The 14,370-nt window shown below is 52.5% G+C and overlaps 1 protein-coding gene across 6 annotated transcripts in view; it reads left to right on the top strand.

The window, feature by feature from the left end:
• FBXO46 (F-box protein 46) overlaps positions 1–14,370 on the top strand; it is a 27,100-nt gene that overhangs the window by 6,628 nt on the left and 6,102 nt on the right. The window contains exons 1-2 of one of the 6 annotated variants that reach the window (XM_037516800.2): positions 3,247–3,328; positions 14,188–14,288. The exons of 1 other annotated variant lie outside the window; for it this stretch is intronic. The gene's annotated coding sequence lies outside the window, so the exon portion shown is untranslated. Of the gene's footprint in view, positions 1–3,246; positions 3,329–3,647; positions 4,240–9,455; positions 10,598–14,187; positions 14,289–14,370 lie in introns of those variants that run through there. 4 more of the 6 variants (XM_054697249.1, XM_037516801.2, XR_008552544.1 and 1 more) reach the window with 4 other exon arrangements.

Below are 14,370 nucleotides of genomic sequence, written 5' to 3'. Positions count from 1 at the left end.
CAACTTCTGATCCCCAAATGACCCCAAACATAGGGTCACAGATCACAAACCTTAACACTGAAACTAAAATCCTGAAATGAGAAATCCAAGTTTCCCCAAAGCAAGCCTCAATTCCCCCAAATTTACCTCAGATCCTAAAACAAAGACTTCTAGACCCCCCAAACTGTCACTTCAGATTCTCTGCCCCAAATCTCATCTCACATGTGCCTCTCAGACCCAGACTCTAAAATACTGGGTGTGGGGAGTCCAGGCTCCACAACTTGATACTCAAACCCCCAAACTGACCCCACACCCTAAATCTCCTACCTCCCACTCTACATTGAGATTCTAGACTCCAACTCTATCCAGAGGCTTCAATCTGCCCAAATCAGAAGCCCCCCTTAGCCCCCACGATACTCCAGAAGGCAAAACGACGACGTCTAGATCTCCAGATGCGGCGATTTGGATTCCAAGAGGAATATTTTCAGTCACAAAACCCAAGTCTCTCAGATTCCGTTATACACAGACACGAAGCCCAAGAGCCTAGATCCTACCTTGAGACCCCGGACTTGAGGTCCCCAACACAGCTCAAACAAAGCTTCTGTACCTCAAACTTGAGCCTGGATCCCCCAAACCAGGCCCCACCTCAGCCCCAAACTCTTGGCTCTGCTGACCCGCCCTCGCCCCCAGAGCTGCATGAGGGGCACCCCGGCCAGGGCTCCCCTCCTGCCGGCTAGAGCCCGCGAGGTCCCCGCCCCACTTCCCTGGGCTCCAGCACCCGCCTCCGGACGTGCACAGTGGCGCGAGGCCCCCCTTCTGGTTTCACGCCAATCCCACGCCGGGGAGCAGGATCAGACAGCGGCTCGCGGCAGTGTGGGGAGTCGGGCTGCGCGCGCGAGCCCTGGGGGGCCCCGGCTGCCACGTTCACGACCCGGTGTGGGGTGGGCGCGGGTCGCCTGGGCGAGGCTTCGGAGCGCGAGGCCGGCTGAGGAGAGTTCTGAGGCTCCTGAGGGCAGGCCACGCCCCCCAGCAGTTCCCGCCAAAGGGTGCTGGGGACAGCGCACGGAGCAGGTGGCCGTGCGCACGCGCGTCCGGGAGCAGCCGGCGTTCCCAGCGCCGCGCCCTCTCGCCTCGCGCCTCGCCACCTGGTAACAGCCGCCCGCGCCAAAGTGCCGGCCAATCAGCGCTCGTCCCGCTGCCCGCCTTTTTGGTGGGCCCCGCCCAGCCCGGCCACGCCTCCTGGCGACGCCAGCCCGGGCCGGGATTGGTGGGGCGGGAGGCGGGGTCTCCCCAACTGCCAACTCCCTGGAAGAAAGAGGGCGCCCGCCAGCCGCCCCCACGCCCATCGCGCCTTTCGGATCAGGGCCCACCTTGTGCCCTGCGTGAGGGCGTTTTGCCTCGGTCTTCTCAGCGTGGCTGGGCAGGCCGGAGGGCCGGAGGCGCCAGTAACAGAGAGAGCGATAAGTGGAGAAATGCTTCAAAGAGGAGGGGGCGTGGGAATTGCCCCTCAGCAGCACACTCCACGTTTGAGAAAGCTCGTTTCACCACCCTTGAGGGGGATGGGAAGCAGCCCCCAGGGGAGGTGATCGAGCTCGCCGTGCGGAGGTCCTGGTCTCCACATCACTTTCTTGTTGTGTCGCAATGGGAAAGCGCTTAATCTCTTTCTGCCTTAACTTTTTTTTTTTTTTAAAGATTTATTTATGCAAGCACAGGGGTACAGGCCAGAAGTGTGAGAGCATGAGAGAATTCACCAGAGACAGAGCAGGGAGCAGAACATATGCCTTAACTTTTATACATTTCAGGTGATAATGCTTTTTATTTTTTATTTGTTTTATTTATTTTATTTTTTATTTTTTTTTAAAGATTTATTTATTTATTTATACAAGCATTGGGTACAGTCAGAAGCGTGGGAGGGTGAGAAAATTCACCAGAGCCAGAGTGGGGAGCAGAACAGGCAGAAGGACTGAAGAACACTGCTGAGCGGAGCAGTGGGTGGCAAGAGAGGTCTGCGCGCCATGTGGGACCCTCGCCGGTGGCCAGGGATCGAACCAGCGCTGCAGAGGCTGCAGGCAGCTTTGCAGCCCAGCGCTCAACCACTGCGCCACCAGGGGAGGTCCTATTTAATTTTTTTAAAGATTTATTTATTTATACAAGAACCGGGGTACAGGCCAGATGTGCGGGAGGGCGAGAGGATCCACCAGAGAGAGCGGGGGGAACAGAATAGACAGACTGACGAAAATACACTGCTGAGCAGCGGGCGAGACAGGAGAGGTCTGCCCCACCATGTGGGACCCTCGCCGGCCGGGATCGAACCGGCACTGCAGAGGCTGCGCAGCTGTCAACCGCCTGCGCCACCAGGGGAGGCCCTCGGGTTATAATTCTTACTAGGGTTGTCCATGGGAACTCTGGCATATAGTTAACATGCAATAAACACTCAACATTTATGCTGTCTTGGGTGCTTGAACAAGAAAGATACACAAAGATGCGTGTCCTTGTATACCCCTATTCTTTTAAAAAAAAAAAAATAGATTTAATTTTGCATACAAGACCTGGGGTACAGGCTAGAGATGCAGGGGTTGAGAGGATTCACCTGAGACGCAGTGGGGAACGGAACGGGCAGACTGACTGAAACACACTGCTGAGGGGAGCAGCGGGCGAGACAGGAGAGGTCTGCTGTGCCATGTGGGTTGCTCCCTGGTCGGCTGGGGATCGAAATCGTGCTGCAGAGGTTGCGGATTGCTTCATAGTGCTATGCTTAACCCCTTGCACCACCAGGAAGGTCTGTACACCCCTATTCTAACGAGGGTGTGGACCAGTTTCTAGTGCTTGGGGCTTCTCTCCTTCCCAGGGCTTAATTTTTTTATTTGCATACTAGATGGTTGTGCAAAGAACACGGGGAAGAGGAGTAATGGATGCTTGGAAGTACAAAGAACCGATAATGAATACGTTGCTCAGCATAAGTAAATCGATAAACTTGCTCTCTCCCAACTCTCCAGCTCTCTCCCATGGGCGTTTGCAGTTTCCCCAATTCCCTTTCCAGGGGCCGGGGGCCAACATGGCAGAGGCTGGACTCCTGTCCCGGCGCGCCTGCCGGGTGCGCTCTCTGCGCCTGCGCTGTCCAGCGCCTCCTCTGCCTGCTGGAGTTAGAGTCGTTCCTTTCCTCAGCCCGCCCCGCTTGTTTCCTTCTCCACCTCCAAGCTTGACCGTGCTGCCTTCTGGGAAGTGTAGTCCGTGGCCGCCCGGACTCCAATTCCCAGTGGGCTTCGGGGCGGGAACCCGGAAGGGGTGGCTGGAGAGGAACGAGTGGGGGAAACCCGCGTAGCCGAGGGAGCTGCAGCGCGGGGAGATGGTGAGAACCCCGAGCGGGGGCCGGGAGCGCTCTAGAGCCGGGGCGGCGGTTTGGGGCCGGGAGGCGAGAGGGAAGAGGCAGGGGATAAGGCAGGGGCTGGACGAGGGCAGACCGCTTGGGGGGAGGGGATCGGGAGGAACGGGACCCGGAGGGAGTAGTGGGAGAATGGGGGCTGGGGAGGGGTCTCGGTGGTGGAGAGGGGAGTCGAGCCTTGGAATGGCTTGTAAGGGAGCTCAGAGCTGGGGCAACGAGTCCCAAGTTGCAGAAGGGACTGGGCGTCCAGGCAGAGGCCCTGAAGGGGGCATTTTCGAGGGGGCTAGCCGGGGGCTTGTGGAAAAGCCTTGGGGGTCAGGGCTGGATGAATGAGGAGGTTTGGAGGCTCCGAGGGAGACACCAGCTGTGAATGAGGCGGTTTGGGTGTAGAAGGGCAAGCTGAGACGGTGGGAGAGCGATAGCAGTGTTAGAGTAGTGTGTGGGTTAGGCTCCAAGACTGGGGGCGGAGTGGATTGAGTGAGATGAGAGGCCAGAATGTAGCGAGTTCGCCTGGTCCAGCCAGGGACTGTGATAAACTGGACAGTCACAGAACTGTAGGACAGTAAGGCCAGAAGGGCCCATGGACACAACCTTCTGCTTCCTCATTTCTGCGATGGGATTTAGAAGAGTGTCCTGGTTAATCTGTACGGGCAGCCCGACATTCTAGTCTCTATTCTGCCACTCCTTTGTGACCTGGGCAAGGCTCCCCTCTTTGAAACTTGGTGCTCTTGTTTGTTTTGTGGAAACAACACGCTACTGAGAACATGGGAGGCTCCACAAGATCATTACTGTTTATGGGAGATCCTTGGCTTCAACAAGTCCCTCTCAGAGCTGCTGGTGGGACGTTCCCTAAACCCAGGAATGTGACTGGGCCACAGGTGATAATGAATTCTCTCCTTTTCAGTCCAACCCCAGGGGCATTTTGTCAGAACCTGGTTGGGATCCGGGCACACCCCAGCTCAGAGTCATACAGGGGCTCCCCACAGTCAATTACAGCTAACACGTACTGTTTAGGAAGTGACTGACCCTGTTCTTAGCTGTGTGTGCAGATTCGCTGATTTAATTCTGACAACACCCCTGAGGTGTAGGTGCTGTTAAGATCTCCATTCTACAGAAAGGAAGCAGGGGCACAGAGAAGTTAAGCAGTTTTCCCGAGGTTGTTCACCATCAAATGTTAGCGCTCTAGCTCCCAACCCAGGCAGCCTGGCCCACATCTGTGCTTTCACCACTGTGATTTAGACACCTCTCCTCGTACTGAAGTTCAGTGTCATGAGTGGGGCCCAGACTTGAGAACTGAGGCAATCTTCAGTTTGAATTTTAGTACTGCCAACTTACTTGCTGTATGACCCTGGGCAAGCCTGGTGATGTCTCCTCCCCTGACAGATGAGATCAGTAATCCTAGGACAGTTAGAGCGTCAGGGAGAGGTACTTGGAGTCAGTGTAAGTTGTCAATTTTTTAGATCATGAATGGGAAACAGGCCTGAGCAAGAGGCAGAAGAGAGGGACTAGTGAGGGGGATATGGCCGCTTTTTCTTTCTCTCCCAGAGCAACTTCATATTCTGACTCTTCTAGCGCCTTGTCCTGTACCCCTTGTCTCCTGAGTCCTGGGGTGACTCCCCAAGGGGATGCTCAGAAACTCAGTCTGTCCCCATTCCCATCCCTGTCCCCAGTTCTAAGTATAAATAATTCATTATCTAGTGTCCAGCCTGGCTCCATGCCAGGTATTTCAGTGAGTAGGAAATATTTTTAACAACTGGGTTCCCCCAACACCAGCACTACCAGCACCACCTCACACAACCTTTTGGTCATTCCCTCCCCACTTGGCAGTTTGGGGATTTTGTCATTAATTTGTCTTGAAACAGTTTGTTTCACTTGTTCTGAGACTTCCGGAATTTATCACCTAAGTTCTGTGGTTAAAAGCATTGGCTTCTGCTAGCCCCATGCTCAAATCCTCACCGCTGCTGCTGTGTGCTGTTGGCCAAGTTCTGTTCCCACTCTGAGCCTTGAGGCTCTCGGAAGGTGTTAAGGAAATCACATGTCTGTGAAGCTCTCAATCGGTGTGCGGGTCTTTTTGTGACCTCTGCTCTTTGTATTGAGTGTGTGCTGAAGCCAGAATGCCCAGATGTGAGTCCTGGTGCATCACCCACCAGCTGTGTGACTTTGGGCCAGTCACGTGACCCCTTTGGACCTCAGCTTCCTCGTCTGGAAAATGAGGGCTTACTCTTGAGTCAGCCATAGTGTAGCACCAGCTGCGGGTCGACACCTGGCCCTGGGGTGCTCACTGCTGTCAGCACCCCTGTACACTTCTGCAGCTCTGGGGGGCTGGTACCCACTTGTCAGGTTTGGGTTTCTCTCTCACTGATCGGCAGGCGGCCTCTCCTGCCAGCTTCAGAGATTTTTAACGCTGTGTCTCTCACTCTCCATGAACTATCTGAAAACCTATTGGTTTGGGGGTGGAAGGTACCAAGCTGTCAGTCGTCCGTGTTTCTTTATGTCCCTTCTGGGCACAACAGGTGATGTGACACTTCCTCACCCACTTTCCTCTATGTGTTTGTCTTAGAGAAAATGTGTCCACTTTACAAGTTATCTTGCCATTTCTTAAAATCTTAAATGTGTCTTCAGCCTGTGCTGGCCTAAAGCGACCTCATACCTAATGATATTTTTATTATTTTCATTGGTGTATTTGTAGCAGCGTGGGTAACACTGAATTATTCCAAAAAGCACAGGTTTTTTAAAAGGTTCGGCTGCTCCTGGATGCCTTGATTAAGAGTAGTCTCTCTCCTTCTCCTGACACTCTGCACCCCCTTCCTTGCTCTGTTTCCCCACAGCACTTGCCACCTTGAAACTTACTGTATTTTTATTGTTCCCCTCTCTCTGGTTAGTATGTCAGCCCTTTGAGGATGAGGGTTTCTGTTATATCTGTCCATCTCCTGTTCCAAAAATATCCAGTGCTCACCACAGTCCCTGCCCATAGTAGTGGCTCAATGAGTAGCTGTTCAATTAATAAGTGAGCCCGTACATTACACTGGCAAACAAATGGTCATATTTTGGTTACTGTGAAATAAAGAGGGAAGAAATCTTTGGCTCTGTGAGTCTCACCTCAGAAGGACACCGGCACTCGTGGCACTGAGCGCTCTGCGTCTTGATCTCAGTGAAGCATTAAGGCTGGTGCGGTTAATTATCTGTGTTTTACAGTGAGGGAAACTGAGGCACAAAGGATTAAGCACCCTGCCTGAGGTTACACCCCCAGAAGTGGGAAAGCTGGGATGCTCTAAGGCCCGTTGCTTATTCTGGCTTTGTCCTGGAGCTCAGATGAGAATTTGGATTGTTCTTATCTGACCAATAGGGTTGGGGTATCGTGACAGGGAGGGTGGAGGACCAGAAACTGAGACCCCTGGTGCCTGAGCATGACCCTGACAGCTTGGACCCTGGGATGGAGCACCTGTGGGCTTGGGATGTGTGTGTGGGGTCCATACATTTGCTCTTCAGGGTTTCCTGCCATGTCTGTCTTCTTAAGTTGCACCCTTAGCTCATTAATGTTCAGTTTTCTCCTTTCTTTGTGCATTTTTGGGGGTGGGTTCTCCCTAGTACCCCCATCAGGGAATTCCTTTTACCTGTTTTATGGGCTATGTGGAATTCCCTTGATCCGCTAGCTTCCTTTTTCTCAGTTTACTATTCATTTGGGGGAAGCAAATCGCCCAGTTGCTTCCTGAGAAGGATTTCGTGTGCATGAATTTTTTTGTGAACTTGTATCTCTTGTGGAGTGACGCTAAGGGGGTGGTGGTGGTGGTGGTGTGATAGAGTCCCATTTGTGTTTGGGAAGATGCCTCTGGCTACCCTGGAAAGGATAGGGCAGCAGGAAGAGTTAACGGGGCCCCTGAGCCCAGGGCAGGGGCTGCAGCAGCTGTGCCTTTGATGGGGGGGCCTCCCAGAAACCCACTAGATGGGGAACTGAGAGGTCCTCCCCCAGGTCAATGTCATTCAACAAGGTTATGACCTGTGTTGCAGGAGGAAACCCCAGGGGCAGGAGAGCCCCAGTAGCTCCAGCGGATGGGGCGGGCAGGTAGGTGCCAGGGCAGCTCCCAGGGGAGGTGGCCTTCTGCCTTGGTTCTGGGAGTAGGATTTCCACTGGGCACGCAAGGTGCCCACAGCAAGTGTGCAGGAGATGGCCGGTGTGGCATTGTTAGGTGATCCTTCAGTCACTGTAGCCCATGCGCATCGCACCCCTGCCATGTGCTGTGTCATCGCTTCTCAGACTTAAATGTGCACAGGAATCCCCTAGAGATCTTGCCGCAGCACAGGTGCAGCGAGTGTTGGGCCAGGCAGCAATTCTGTGTTTTAACACACCCCTGGGGCAGCTGCTGGGAGACCCCACTTAGCGTAGCCAAGTGCTTACTCAGTGTTGTCCCAAAAGCCAGGGATAGGGCAGTCAAAACAAGACCCAGGAATGCCGACCCCCAGGAAGCTTTGATTTTACTGGGGAGAGACTGACAGTGCACTTTATAAGCAAAGATTATAATGTCCTCTATAGTCATACACACTAAGGAGGAAAATAAGTCACGGAAGGAGGGAGTCCATGTAATTTTAAATCAAGGGAGGTTTCATGGAGGGGGTGATTTCAGAGCAAATCCTGGAGTTGTTGAGGTGGGGAAGAGCACTCTAGGTAGGGGGGAACAGAGCGCAAAGACTCTGGGGACAGAACTGGATGACCCAGGCAGAAACTCAGTTTACTCAATAAAGGAAGCTGTTTGTCGCTTCATGAACTCCTTGTTCTCTGTTTGATTCAAAACTCTACCACAAAACTGTCCAGGGACTGCTACTTAGCGGTTCTGTACCTCTGTTTCCTCCTTTTTGGTGGAACAAGATGCAAAATAGTGAGCTGAAGCTGGCATTCAATGTGTTAATATGTGTGAGGAATTTCAAACAAGGCCAGGCTCTCCCCGTGGGTGCTTCAGTGTGAACTGCTGTTGTGCTCACCATTTTCCCTCTAATAAATTCATGTTGGTCACGATTGTTTATTTGAATGTCTGCCTCCTTCCCCATGCGCTCTTCCTGGTGAGCTCAGTGTCATCTCTGGGTTGCCAGCACACAGGAGGACATCTGAATGCCAGAGTTTTTCAAATGCTTTGAGGCTGCTAAGGGAGTCTCTGATTGCAGGGATTCCATCAAAGGTATTGGTTGTGTAGTTCAGATAGTTACTAGGGAGAGAGGTAGTCAGGTTTATATGGAAAGATATATTAAGTTTTCCTCTGACAGTTGTGGAGTTGTCAAACCCTGTCCTTCTGTTGTGTGTGTGTGGTTTTGGAGTTTGCTTTTTTTTTTTTTTCTTTTTTTCTTTTGGTTTATTTTGAGGCCATAGTATTAGGAGCACATATGTTGAGAACTTTTGTGTATAACGTGTCGGTTTGTTTTGTCGCCATCTCTATCCCTAAAATACCTTTTGTTTTTGTCGGTTATTTTAAGTGGTAATGTCATGTCTCCACTTATAAAATATATTTGCCTAATCCGTCTTTTTCCAGTTTCTTTATGGCCAGTCTTTCTGGGTCACAATGTTTTTCACAATAAATGGATCCTCAAGGAGAATTCTCTGAAAACAGACCTAGCATGGGGGCTGGTGTTGTGTGTGGTGGTGGTGTGTGTGTAGAAAGTTCTGCCCACTGACCTCTGGGTGTGAAACAGAGTTTACACTGCCAGTTCATGAGGTTTGGGACATGGAGCCCCAGGGAAGAGAGCTTTGATCCTTCCAGTCCCGTGTTGGAAAGTGCTGCTGGGGACACCACTGTAACCATCAGAGCTTTGGCCCTTCCTCCCTCCCTATAACCACCCCCCCTGCCCCCCGCCTTCACAGTCCAGTGGAGGCGACAGATCCATCGCTGGACAGTGATTACCCAAAAAGGGATGGTTGGGGCAAGGAAACTCAGATCTCCCCGGTTTTGGGCAAGTGAGGGGTTTTCCTGAAGATAGTTCAGGAAGAGCCTTTCTGTTGAAGTTACCTTTGAGCAAAGACCCTAATGAAATAAGGAATGGAGCCATGTGGAGATTTGGAGGGGCGGGGGGGGGGGGGGCGGTGTGTGGGGTGTGTGGGAGACTTTCCAGTCAGTGGGAACAGCAAATGCAAAGATCATGAAAGGGAAGAACTTGGTGACCTTGAGAAATAGATAGCAAGGCCAATGTGGGGGCCCAGAGGTGGAGCTGGACTCAGTCTGGGGGATTCTTGGGGAGTTCTAGCTTCTTGGAGGGGACAGCTGAGCTGAAACCCCACAGTTCCTATAGTGAAACAACATAGCTCAGAGATCTGGAATCAGGGTTCTGGTTCCTGTCCCTGCTCCAGCTCACACCAGTTCTGTGTGACTTTGGACCGGTCAGATGCCCTATCCTGCCTCCGTTTCTTCGTCCATGCATACAGTGGGGTGCTGTTGGCTCCTACTGATGATGATCAGAGAGGGCCCAAAGGATTCTGGCTGTTCTGTATGCTAGATCAGGCGCTCGCCTAGGTCCAAGGATCCTGGAAAAGTGGGGAGGGGGTGCCCGGGGACATTTGGGAGCCAGGCAGTCTCTGAGCCTGTGTTTCATGTTCTTCTCTTGCACAAAGCCTGGGTCGGATTGAAGCAGCCTGGTTGAAAAGGCTGCGATCAGAAGTCTATTTGGCCGCATGGGCTGAGCCTTGGATGCCAAGCCCAGAGGCTTTGCCTCACTGCTGCGGGAGCCCTCACAGGCTTCTGCCCATTTGTTTCTCGGGGTGATCCAGCTCCCCCGTAGGAAATCTCGGTTCCCAGGGTTGCCAACCAAAGCTGGGCACCCTTAGATCTTTGCCCGCTTCCTTCCACCCTGGAGTACCCATTCTTCGCTTGCTTGGCTCTTTAAATCCCAGCTGTCAATCTGGGCTCCTGTTGACAGGGAAGGTCGTGTATTATAAGCCTCTCCTAGAGTGCCGGCGGTCTCGGTCTTGGTCTTGTGCCTCCGTTTTACGAGAAGTTGGGAATTGTTACACGCTCTCTTACACACAGCTGTTTCCACACCCACCTCATCACCTCTCGCCTACTCCTCCCTCTTTCGAAGTTGGGCCCCTTCGCCAAGACTTCCCTTATATGGGCACGGCCCCGAACGGCGGGCGCTCATTGGCTGGGGCCGTCACGCGCGTGTCTGTCAACAAAGGGGCGGAGGGAAACCAGCACCGCCCGCCAGCCCGCAGGGCCGAAGGGTAGGAACGAGGGGGCGGGCCCTCCTGCTTATCATGTACGCATGCGTGTGTGTGCGCCCGCCCACCCTCCCGCCTCGAGGGGGCGGGGCCACCGTGGGCGCCTTCGGGGGCGTGTCTAGAGTTAAGGATCGCTCCGGGCGGGTGGTGGTTTGCGTGTGTGTGTGGGGGGGGCGGTTACAAAATGTGTGGGCTCCCTTTGCATTTAAGCGCTACTTGAGGGGAGTGTTTTGAGTGGGGTTGTGAGTATTTGCGCCTCCCTTGAGCTTGGGCCTGGGATTTGGACACTTGGAATGTGGGAGGTTGGGGTGCGCCGGAGGCATCTCCCGAGGTTGGGGTTCCCCTCTGAGATTTGGGGAGCTAGCGAAGCTACTTCGAAACATAGTAAAGAATGCGAGCATACTCACTGTGGAGCCGAGTGGAGTGAAGTAAATGGGGGTACGTGGATTTGTAGGCAAAATGCCCGGGCTTTGGGCGGCCTCAGCGTCCGTCCACCTGTCTGACTGTCCACCTGTCTGTCCACCTGTCTGACTCCAGACTCGGGTGACCCCCGGCCTCGTCCAGAAACAGGAATGAATAACACCGCCTGCTTCCCAGAGACCTGGGAGGATTAGGAGGAGTTCTGAGAGCTGCCTACTAAGCTTCCAGTGAACTTGCCGTCAACACGTGTCTGCCATTGTATTTGTGAGGCTTGCTGGGGAGTGTTTTGAGGATTCTTTTGGCCTTGAGAAATAGGTGGTTTGGGATTGTAGGTGTTCGGGAGCTTTTGTGTTTTGGTTCTTTTGTGGTTGGAGACTTGTGGAATTAGGGGCTGTATGTGATTACAGGATTTCAGGAAACTGGTCTTTGGGGGCATCTGTGAGGTTGGGACATTGCTGTGTGTCAGTTTTTGGAGGCATGGGATTTGATGCGATTGGGGCCTTCTGGGCTGGAGGGGGTAATTTTAGGTTTGGGAAATTAAAGGTAGGATTGGAGGGCTTCCCTGGTGGTGCAAGTGGTTAAGATGCAGCACTATGAATGTATTCGTAGCCAGTGCAGTGAGGAGTCGATCCCCAGCCAGGAAGCTGACCCACATAGCACAGCAGACCTCTCCTGTCATGCCCGCTGCTCCCCTCAGCAGTGTATTTCAGTTAGTACGCCTGCTATGCTCCCTACCCTGTCTCTGGTGAATTCTCTCTCTCACACACACACCCCCCCAACCTCTGGTCTGTACCCCAGTTGTTACATGTGTAAATAAACAAATCTCTAAAAAGAAAAAAAAGAAGGATTTGAAAGAGTCCGGTTATTTGAAGGTGGCATTGAGAGCCTGGAAATAGGGTAGAAATTGATCAGGGGATTTCAGGTGATCCAGAAGGATGGCATGTTTAGAGAATGGTCTTTGCTGTGTTAGTTCCTGTTCTGGGGTGTTTAGAGATATCTGAATGTACTGTTGATAAACAGCCATCTATAGGAGCTATGGGGGAGGGTTTTTTTTTTTTTTAGATGTATTTATTTATATAAGCACTGGAGGGGTGTGCGGGAGGGTGTGCGAACTCACCAGAGCCAGAGCAGAGAGCAGAACAGGCAGAAGGACCAAAGTACACTGCTGAGGGGAGCAGAGGGTGGCAAGAGAGGTCTGCGCACCATGTGGGACCCTTGCACGGCGAGCTGGGATCGATCTGGCACTGCAGAGGCTGTGGGCAGCCTTGCAGCCCAGCGTTCAACAGCAGCGCCGCCACTAGGGAGGCCCTGGTTTTTTTTTTGTTGTTGTTGTTGTTTTTTTTTAAAGCAAGGAATTAGGGGTCTAAGAATTTTTTTTTTTTTAAGACTTATTTATTTATTTATTTATTTGTACAAGCACTGGGTACAGTCAGAAGCGTGGGAGGGTGAGAGAATTCACCAGAGCCAGAGCGGGGAGCAGAGCAGGCAGAAGGACCGAAGTACACTGCTGAGGGGAGCAGCGGGCGGCAGGGGAGGTCTGCGCGCCATGTGGGACCCTCCGCTGGTGGCCGGGAAGCAGCCGGGGAACGAACCGGCACTGCAGAGGCTGCGGGCAGCTTCCCAACCCAGCGCTCAACTGCTGCGCCACCTGGGAGGCCCTAGGGGTCTAAGAATTTGAAGGGTCGGTGGAATTAGGGATTATGGGGAGTAAGCTTTTTTTTAGGATTAGAGCTGTTACTGGTGTTTAGAGGCTATCTGGATTTTGAATGGTGTTCATGTCTCCAGGACTGTAAAGTAAATGGGGAGGGTATGTGGATTTATCTGAACTATGGGGATAGGTAGACTTTTTGCACCGATAATGAGTATTTTAGGCTCTGCAGGCTATCTGTCCTCTGTTGTAGCTACTCACTTCTGTCACTGTAGCATGAAAGCAACCATAAACAGAGGAGCACTTTTTTTTAAAGATTTATTTATTTATGCATACAAGAGCTGGGGTACAGGCCAGAGGTGCAGGGGGGTGAGAGGATTCACCAGAGACAGAGTGGGGAACAGAACAGGCAGATTGACCGAAGTACACTGTTGAGGGGAGTAGCGGGTAAGTCACGAGAGGTCTGCTGTGCTGTGTGGGTTGCTCCCTGGCCGGCTGGGGGATTGAACTCGTGCTGCAGAGGCTGTGGACAGCTTCATAGGTTGCGTCTTAACTCCTTGCGCCACCAGGGAGGCCCCCCAAAAGAGCACATTTCAATAAAACTTTATTTGCAAAGACAGGTAGTGGGCCAGATTTTGAGTCTCTTGCCTTAGTGTGCTGACTGCTGACCAGCCCTCCCTTCCACCCTAGGCTATAGGCATGTGAAAGACTTAAGGGCCAGGAGCTATTTTGTTTTATGTATGTATGTATGTATGTATGTATGTATGTATGTATGTATGTATAGAAGAGCTGGGGTGTAGGCCAGAGTGCAGGGGTGGGGGGGTGAAAGGATTCACCAGAGACAGGGTGGGGAGCAGAACATGTGGACTGACTGAAATACACTGCTGAGGGGAGCAGCAGAGAAACAGGAGAGGTCTGCTGCACCATGTGGGTCAGCTCCCTGGCTGGGGATAGAACTAGTGCTGCAGCAGCTTGTGATAGCTTCATAGTGCTAAGACTTAGCCCCTTCCGCCACCAGGGAGGCCCCAGGAGATTATTTTGGTTTGCTGAAGTGTGGAGAGGAATGGGCCAGGGAATGACTGAGACTCTGGGATAGACTGCCTCCAGTGGAAAATAGTGAAATTGGGCTGTGTAGCAAAATGGCCTCCATCAGATCATGCATACAAAGTTGTTGTAAAATAAAATGACTGTTACTAAGTGAACCCTGAATGGGAAAATCCAGAAACCAAGTTTGAGGACCTGGTTTTGTTCTATGTATGCCTTCTCTACTCTGAGCCTCAGTTTCCTTGTATGCAACTTAAGGAGGAAGCTGGACTGCAGCAGGTCTTCGCCTGGGGTTGGGGGCTGTGTTTGGGGGAATTACCTGCACAGACATTTTTATGGAGCAGGACACACAGCTTTAGAGATTATCAAAGAGCCCAAACAAAAGAGCAGGTTTCTCCAGTGCCTGTCTGGCTCTGACCTCAGATTTTCTGACCCCACCGAGCCTACCTCGTTCCTCCCTCCGGGGGCTCAAGCAGCCGGAGCTGTGGGCAGGGCTGGGAATTCTTGTCTTTTCAGGAACTGGCTACTGAGTGAGCAAATAGAAAGAGAAGTTGCTGTCTGGCAGTTGGTACTTGCACTTAGGATTAAAGGTTATGGCCGCAGGAGGCCTGTGGATGGTGAGTGAAGGCAGCTGGGTAGTGGAGTTTGAGCTGTAGGGTTGGCGTCGGCGCCCTGCTTGGGGTGTTAAAAGAGCAGGTC

Source organism: Talpa occidentalis, unplaced genomic scaffold (genome assembly GCF_014898055.3).
Source record: "Talpa occidentalis isolate TD23 unplaced genomic scaffold, MPIMG_talOcc4v2.1 talOcc4.17, whole genome shotgun sequence".
Taxonomy (NCBI): domain Eukaryota; kingdom Metazoa; phylum Chordata; class Mammalia; order Eulipotyphla; family Talpidae; genus Talpa; species Talpa occidentalis.
This window is presented reverse-complemented; position numbering and strand designations above follow the sequence as displayed.